We start from the raw sequence: 8,513 nt of genomic DNA on the forward strand, positions 1-8,513 counted from the left end.
AGAATTATATTTTTGTTGTTGTTGGAATTACACTTTTTTCTGTTAGAATTACACTTTTTTTCTGTTAGAATTACACTTTTTTTTTGTTAGAATAACACTTTTTTTCGGCTAAAATTACACTTTTTGTTGTTAGAATTACACTTTTTTCTGTTAGAATTGCATTTTTTTCTGTTAAAATTACACTTTTCTTCATTAAAATTACACTTTTTCTGTTAAAATTATACTTTTTTTTGCTAGAATAACACTTATTTCTATTAAAATTACACTTTTTGTTGTTAGAATTACACTTTTTCCTGTTAGAATTACACTTTTTTCTGCTAGAATTACTCTTACTACTATTGGACTAATGTTACACTCTCCATGGACTTGGTCATATTCTCATATTCTCATTAGACTAATGTTACACTCTCAATGGACTAAAATTACATTCTCGGTGGACTGAAATTATACTTTTCTGGACTAAAATTACACTTTTCTGGACTAAAATTACACTCTCATTGGACTGAAATTACATTTGCCTGGACTAAAAAAATACTTTCCTGGACTAAAATAACACTCTCATTGGAATGAAATTACACTTTCCTTGACTAAAATAACACTTTTTGTCGTTAAAATAACACTCGAAAAATGCTAAAATTACAATAAGTTGTGATAAAATTACAAAAAATTAAAACATTCCTTAAAATTACACTTTTTGCTGTTAGAATTACACTCGTAAAATCCTAAAATGTCAAAAACTTGTCTCGAAAAAAAAATGAAAAAAAAACGAAACAGGAAAAATGTTAACAAAATTTTCATAAACTTCAAAATTTTTTCCGTTGAAATTTCAAAATAAAATCCGTCAAACCGCAATTTTTTCCGTTGAAATTACACTTTTTTCCGTTGAAATTACACTTTTAAAACAGTGAAAGTGTAGTAACATTTGTATAAAAGTTTCAGTCAAAAAAAAAAAATTATGCTCAAAAAATTTTTTTGTGTATAATTAATCCATTAGTGAATGTATAATTAAAGCTAGAGAGATAAAGTGGATTAATTAGTGTATAGGAAACTCATTAGTGTTAAGTATACTTTTTTGCTTTCAATCTCAACCATCCTTAGTGGGATATCCAAGGGATGTAGTGAGGACTTAGGGACTCAAAATATATGGTGGACTCATTAGAACTTTACTATATATATATATATATATATATATATATATATATATATATATATATATATATATATATGATCTTTGTTGTGGTTGAATTGAATCTATTGAGTTGATGAACCCAATTTGTGATTTATCTTGATCTTTGATATATGGTCTTTCTTGATATATGCGAGGTTTTGAATGGCATGAAACAAATTTAATTTTTAAAAACATTAGGAGTTCGTAATAAAAACGGTTACTAAAAAAAACCGTTGTGAATACCCTACACAAATACCCGCCATAATATTCAACAACAGGTTTTACAATAGGAACCGTTGTAAATACCTTTCACAAATACCCGCGCATAATATTCAACAACAGATTTTAAACGAAGAACCGTTGTTAAAAGTCTTCACAATTTTGGAGGGAAAGTTACAACAACGGGTTTTAAACGAAGAACCGTTGTTACTACAAATTTCAACAACGGGTATTTAGCATATACCCGTTGTTAAAAGTCTTCACAATTTTGGAGGGAAAGTTACAACAACGGTTATTCATATGACATCCGTTGTTATATTATTCCCACCAAATTTTTGAAACACTTTCCACAACGGCTTACATGCAACAACAACGGATTTTAACCGTGGTGAATACTTTCGACAACGGTTTAAGTAAATAACCTAACCGTTGTAAATACCTTTTACAACGGCCGCTTTAACAACGTCCGCTTTTTCTTTTTACAACGGTTTTTACCCGTTGTTATAGACTGTATCTGTAGTAGTGGGGAGACCTGGTAAACTTCCACCTAGAAGGAAATTGTTTATTCAAGAGTCAACTGAAAGTATTGTTGTTGTTGAGAAAGAAGCTGTGAGTGCTGCTAAAAATAAGGAGAAAGCTCAGGTTGTATCTGCTAAAGCTAAAGGTAAGGAGAGTGTTGTGAGTGATAAGGGAAAGGGTGTTGTCACTGAGAAGAACAAAGGCGAGGAGAAAGTTGTTATCATTGGTAAAGGTAAGGCAAAGGCAAAAGGGAAGGAAGTTAAGGGGAAGGAGAAGCCTGTTGTCTCTGACAAAAACAAGGGGATGAGGATAAATCTGTTGCTGTTAGAAACAAAGGAAAGGGGAAGAGGATGACAAGAAAGGTAGCATCTGAAAAAGCAGCAGCTGTTGAGTTCGGTGATTCAGATAAGAGTGACACTAATCTCAGTGATGATGGTGTGTCAAATTCAGAATATAAAGAAGATTTATTTTTAGACAATGACAATGAAGGGGATGCTATATTAGAAGGAGTTGAGAAAATTTTGGGAGTTGAGGAAGATAAACAGCCTGGTATAAGAGATGTGGATGATTTGAATGTTGATGTTGGTGATGATGTTGATTATAACTCATATGAGCTGCTTAGTCTACATAGTTCAAATGATGAACCAGGCTATTATCAAGTCTACCAGAGTTGATGAAGGCCAAAAATTCAAAAGTATTCATGAGGTGACTGGCGTGGCCTCTTTTGACTTGGATGATTCCATGATGGAAGATGTTGAAGCAGAATCTGCATCTGAGGATGACCAAGACCAGGTCCAGGATGAGGCTTGGTTCAATATTCAGGGACGAAAGATTATCCAAATTATGGAAGAAGAACCAGAGGAATTAGTCCAATTGACCAAAGAAGACGTTCAATCTGAATTGGAATATTGGCAGCAGGCAGTGATTGGATTCATTGTAGGGGCCAATCCCCTTTGGCAGGTCCTCGAGGGTTTCCTAAAAAGGATTTGGAACAAGTATGTTATTGATAAAATCTCATTTTTATCCAATGGGGTTTTCCTTGCTAGATTCCAAACTGAGAAAATGAAACAAGTTGTACTAGGGAGTGGGCATTTTCTTTTTTGACAACAAACCTTTGATCCTTAAGCCATGGCAGCCAGATGTGAAATCAACAAAAGATGAAGTGAAATCTGTGCCAGGTTGGATCAGATGGCACAATTTACCTCTCAAATTTTGGGGAAATAGTCTCCCTAAATTTGCAAGCCTAGTTGGTAAATTCATTAAGAGTGATACTCCAATATAACTAAAAACTAGACTAGGTTTTGCAAGGGTGATGGTAGAATTACAACTAGGACAGAAATTCCCAGAAAAAATTAAGTTCCTAGATGAAAATCAGTGTATGGTCAGTATTGATATAGAGTATGAATGGAAACCCAGCATATGTACCAAGTGCAAACATATTGGTCATGAAATGAAAAATTGCAGGAAGAGTAATCAGAAAGGCAAACCTGCTCCACCTCAGATGGTGTGGAGACCTATCCAGATGAAGCCTGTTGTACAAGCAATAAAGGCAGGAACCAGTGGTTCTAAGGACCTGTAGAATAACAAAGCAGCAACAACAGTAGTGGTTGATATAGAAAAAACCCCTGAGCTTAAGGTTGTTGGGAATGGAGATGGATCAATGTCCCCTGTCAGGCAATTGAAGGCCACTAGACAGGGTATAGATAATGTCAACAGAGTTAGCCAAAGTTCCCCACCTTATATGGAGATTTTGAGTGGATCCTGCTCTCCTAAGAAAGGCATTGGCATTAATGGTAATGACTCCTCAAACCTTAATCAATGAATATAGGTTTTTGGAATGTAAGAGGGATGAATAAGGAGGAGAAACAAAAGTGTATGAATAATTTCCTCCATGCTAATAATGTAGGGCTGTTTGGTTTGTTAGAGACCAAGATCAAGCCAGGTAATTTGCACTACTACAAAACTGGATTTTAGCGACACTTTATAATGGTTTTTGGCGGCGCTATTTAGCGTCGGGAGGGGCTTTACCAACGCTCTAAAAAGCGCCGGCTTAGCTCGTGCCGCTACCACTTATTGAGACGCTTATTATTAGCGTCGGTATAAACTAAAAAAAAAAGCACCGCGAAATTTGACGCGCTTTTCATAGAGAATGGCAGCGCATTTTAAGCGTTGTTAGATTTTGGTAACGATGGTTCAGGTGCCAGGATAATTTTCTTTGGGTATCTTCTAATAACCATTATAGTATCCTAATATACGCTAACCACGCCTAAGAAAAATTGCAAAAGACAACTTTTTATTAAAGTAATGTAAATTCAATTTTGTATTGAAATATTAATCATATAAGCATAATATACATATATTTTCCAATCCACGGTCGAAATATGAGAAAATAACTATACAAGAAATATAGCCTATGTACTAGTCTGTGACTCTACTTGATCTGTAAATTTCATTCCACATCCTCATTGCAAATTTTCTGGTCTTGTTTCAACCATTAATCTGCAATAAACAATAAAACAAAATTAATACAACCAAAGTTCAGTAATTAAGTTTTCTTCTAAAAACAAGCAATCTTGGACATATGGCCATGATCAAAGTTCAAGATACAATTACATACACTAAGATTTGATATTAAATGATCAAGACGTAGAAAATCACATACTGGGAATAGGATCAGTGCCAGAGTACACAACCAAACGAAAAGGACAATCCGTCTTGAAACGGAAACAAGCAACAAAGACGAAAAAAAATCAAACTAGTACCAAACCAGATATTCAAGTGCTCCCAAAATAAACTTCGGTAGCTCATTCTTAGTTATAGTATAGTAAGAATAACAAACTCACATTACTTTAGACTAGACTAGATTCTGACAAATACAGAAATACTCCATTACATTTACTCACTTCTTACGGTTTAAGAGTGAGAACTGGGTGCACTTTCTCAAGAAATATGTCATTTCAATGTTAGATACAGTTGGAGCTTCCTGCAATCAATGATAAGAGTAGCATTGGAGTAAACAAATGAATAATAATAAGCACACTTATAGCAAACAAGACTGATAATCAAAACGTACTTAGATATAAACCCCATTCCTGTCATTGTTACAAGACTTACAACTACAATTTCCTTACAAGAGCTACTCTGTAAGTTTCAGTCAACCCATAAACTCTTAGCTTTTGCAATTTCACCTAACACATGTAAAAAAATCCATGAATATTGAAGTACATACAAAACTTAAAAGAAGGAAAATAAGGAACTTTAAAAGATAACGGATAATACTTATAATTAATCCCAATATTTAGCTTGTTTATGTAAAGATTTGCCTTAGAACATACCTGTACATTATCTGATCATGTAAACAAAAATGTATGTTCTGCTCATAAACTCATCATTTGGTTATGTAATTATATACGCAGTAGTTGAAAAGGAATAAGGATAGCAAGGTCAATTCGTGTTCTATAATCTATGTAGCAGCCAAAACAGTTACTCGTATTAATCAACATGAGCTATCTGAACAATGAAAAATATTGATTCAGAAGTATTAGCTATCTAAACATATTTGATGAGTGTGTCCAGGTATAGTCTCACTCCATTAATCCAGAAAAAAAATCTCCACTGGCATATACAATATGAGACCAAAAATTGTGAACACATCACAAGCTCAATACCTGCTAAAAGAGACTCAAACAACAATTATCAAAATTAGGCATATCGTCGCCTATTGACACAATCAAATCATCAAAGTGAATCAACAAACCCATAGATCTTCATAATTTTTATTAAAGCATAATTAACAACCCTAATAAAAAAAGATCCCTAATTTATCAGGAAAATTCATAAGCAAACCTAAGCACTCTATTTGATTTGCTAAAAACGAATGAAAAGATATGTATAATGGCTAAAACTCTTGTGTTTTCTTAATCCAGTAAGCATAATCCAAGTTGTAACAAAAAGAAAGAATCAAATTTGTCAAAAAATTATGAAACCCCCAATTAACTATGATGGGAAAAAAAATTATAGAATACATACCTAATTCCAATATCAGACAATAGTTTAATTCCTTAAATCTCACAATGACAGCGGTAGAACTCCTCAATGGCGATGAAAATTGTAGTTTTAATTTCCTTGGAACGGGTTTTGTTTTAGCGAGAGGAAGTGATGGCGCTTGAATGAAATTCCAGTCCCGCGTTTGTGAGTTTTCAATTTTCGGAATTGGGAATATAGGACTTGGGGCGCTTCTAGAATAGCGCCTTATTTTTGGGCTTTACTGACCCAAGTAAGCGGTTTTCTTACCAAGCGTTGCAATAGAAGCGCCGCTATATGCTTTTATTGTAGTAGTGTTGAATAATGCTGTTAATAAAATTTTTCATGAGTGGAGTGTGTCAACTAATAATACTTACCACACTGGAGGTAGGGTATGGATTTCATGGAAGCCTCAGATCTATGATATTTATTTTCTTCAATATGATGCACAATTCATTCATATGCATGTGACTAATACTTACACCTATCAAAAATTTTATTATACTGTTATATATGTTTTCAATGGGGTAGGGGAAAGAGAATCCTTGTAGTTAAATCTCAAAGCTATTGCTGGTCAGATATAAGGGCCTTAGGCTCTTGGAGGAGATTTCTATTGTGCCTTACAGTCAAATGAAAGATTTGGGGGGGGGGGGGGGATGTATCCAAAGCAGAATCAAAGCCTTTTTATGCATGCCTGCAAGAGTGTGAGATGATGGATATCAAAGCTACAGGTGCATTTTATACCTGGAACAATAAACAACCTCCTAAAACTAAAGTCTACAGTAGACTTGACAGATTTTTAGAGAATAGTGCTTAGGCTACTGAGTATCCTGACCACATGGCCATGTTATTACCTGAAGGTCATTTTGACCACTGCCCTTGTTTAGTCACCAAAGGGGATACTGGTGGGAGACTCAACAAACCCTTTAAATATTTTAATATGTGGAGTTCTGCTCTTGGGTTTTTGAACTGTGTGAAAGAGGTTTGGTCTCAATGGATATCAGGCACAAAAATGTACCAGGTGGTTAGAAAATTAAAACTCTTAAAACATGAACTCAAAAGGATTAACAAGGATCACTATTCTGATGTGGAAAACAATGCTGATATTGCTCAAATCAGATTGTCCCAGATACAGAAACTCTTAGTGACCAAGCCAGGAAATGAGGTCTTAATGCAGCAAGAATATGAAGCACATCAGGTCTCTATTAAGCTACAAAAAGCTAAGATGGAGTTTCTTAAACAGAAAGCTAAAGCACATTGGATAAAGGAGTGGGATGCAAACTCAACATATTTTCATAGTGTTATTAAAGCAAGAAGAAACAAACACTTCATTTACCAGATTAAGGACCATAAGGATCATCTCTATACTGATAAAGCAGGCATAAAAAAAGCCTTCCTTGAATACTATCAGATGCTCCTTGGATCTAAGGCACGCTCTAGCAGGGTCAAAGTCTCTATTGTGCAAAAAGGAAACATATGCAATGATCAACATAAAGCTGCTTTATTGATGCCAGTTACCAAAGAGGAAGTCAAGCAGGTTATTTTTCAAATTCCAGATGATAAGGCACCTGGTCCAGATGGCTATTCAAGTAAGTTCTACAAAGACAGTTGGGATATAATAGGGGAGGAGGTCACAAATGCAGTTCTGGATTTTTTTGAGTCTGGGCACATTCTCAGGCAGATTAATGCTACTTTGGTCACTTTGATTCCTAAAGTAGATAGGCCTACTACTGTTCTCCAATACAGACCTATAGCCTGCTGTAATGTTATATACAAGTGCATCTCCAAGATTTTATGTAATAGGCTGGCTGGCATTCTTCCTGAGTTAATCTCTCAAAATCAGGGGGGTTCATACAAGGTAGGAGTATTATGGAAAATATGTTGATCTGTCAGGATATCATAAGACTCTAGGAAAGACAAGCTGTCTCTCCTAGATGTCTCTTCAAGATTGACCTCCAAAAAGCCTATGACACTATTGATTGGGAATTCCTAGATCAGATGCTCATTGCTTCAAATTTTCCTAAACAATTTAGAAAATGGCTCATGCAATGTGTTACTACTACTACTACTTACTCTCTCAACTTAAATGGCAATGTCTTTGGTTTCTTTAGAGGGCAGAGAGGGCTAAGGCAAGGGGACCCCATATCACCTCTACTTTTTACAGTGTGCATGGAATATCTTTCTACACTCCTAGCACACACCACTGAAAGCAGGGATTTCAAGTTCCATCCCCTTTGTAAAACTATGAAGCTGACACACCTCATGTTTGCTGATGATCTCCTACTTTTGTAAAGGAGACTCACCTTCTATTATGATCATCCTAAGAACCTTTGCTACATTCTCTAAGGCTTCAGGGCTCAATATGAGTACAGGTAAATCAAATGCTTACTTTAATGGGGTAAGGGGAGATGTGAAAAAAGACATAATTCAAATTTCAGGTATGGTGGAGGGAAAACTGCCTTTTAAATAGCTTGGGGTACCCATCAAGACTACAAGATTGATTGAAAAGGACTGCAAGCCTCTTATTGACAAAGTCGTGCAAAGAATAAGGAACATTGGAGCTAGAAAATTATCTTATGCAGGA

General features: G+C 35.0%; 1 long non-coding RNA gene across 2 annotated transcripts; it reads right to left on the reverse strand.

The window, feature by feature from the left end:
* Positions 1 to 4,196: 4,196 nt before the first annotated feature.
* On the reverse strand, positions 4,197 to 6,098 carry LOC141658872 (uncharacterized). 2 transcript variants are annotated; one of them, XR_012549492.1, is made up of 3 exons: positions 5,021 to 6,098; positions 4,810 to 4,889; positions 4,197 to 4,405 (listed from the first exon to the last, which is right to left on the reverse strand). It is a non-coding gene; the product is annotated as an uncharacterized LOC141658872 (long non-coding RNA). The 2 variants fall into 2 exon arrangements; XR_012549491.1 differs by lacking the exon at positions 5,021 to 6,098 and having other exon boundaries at positions 4,810 to 4,898.
* Positions 6,099 to 8,513: the final 2,415 nt, after the last annotated feature.

The sequence above is a fragment of the Silene latifolia genome, chromosome 6 (assembly GCF_048544455.1).
Source record: "Silene latifolia isolate original U9 population chromosome 6, ASM4854445v1, whole genome shotgun sequence".
NCBI lineage: Eukaryota > Viridiplantae > Streptophyta > Magnoliopsida > Caryophyllales > Caryophyllaceae > Silene > Silene latifolia.